We start from the raw sequence: 774 nt of genomic DNA, 5'->3' as shown, positions 1-774 counted from the left end.
AGAAGTGCAGAGCGAGCCTGGAAGACTGCACGATAGGGGCAGTCAGTCGCCTGATATTGTGACAGAACAGGAAGAGAGATGAGCGATCATCAGTTTAGTGGCGGAAAAAATAATTCACAAAAACGCAGCCAATGTGTCCCTGAGTATTCATTTGCATAACCTGATGTAGCCACAGGTGGGGGAGATGCGGCTTTTGTGGAGAGCGGGTGGAGAGGTGAGCCAGAGTATACAGCAAGCAAGAAAAAGAAATCCCTTATCCTAAAACAAACTTGCTGTGCAACAACACAGTAGGTGGAAGCAGCAGGCGCGTCAGATAACCCTGCCTTTAAATCAGTTATTTCTCATAACTTGTTTCTACTTGAGAAAGCATGGTTTCTTGTGCAAAGCAGCAGGTAAATTTATTTTATTGCACAATGCAGATCAACGTAAACCCTCCATGAGACGACGTTTAAGCACGTATCTTACCACAGAGCGTACACCTTTATAACCCCCTAAATGCCTGTGGTTGCTACTTATGCAGGTCTTTCATAAATAAACCACTTCAGTAACAGTCTATTCCAGGTTATAGGTGAGATGTGGATCTTTTTATAAATGAATTCTTCCACCTTCAACAGCTGTGTGCAAAACTCTCACTACCAATATATATACAGTAGTCTTTTCACTGAAGGTTCAATATGACAGCTTTATATCCCAGTCAGTTCAATAATAAGGAAGGTGGTAGCAAAATGTGCTGGAGCAACATGAACAATGTAAAAATTCAGAACATGTTTTTTT

The sequence above is a fragment of the Larimichthys crocea genome, chromosome XX (assembly GCF_000972845.2).
Source record: "Larimichthys crocea isolate SSNF chromosome XX, L_crocea_2.0, whole genome shotgun sequence".
Taxonomy (NCBI): Eukaryota; Metazoa; Chordata; class Actinopteri; family Sciaenidae; genus Larimichthys; species Larimichthys crocea.
Note: the sequence above shows the minus strand (reverse complement) of the source record.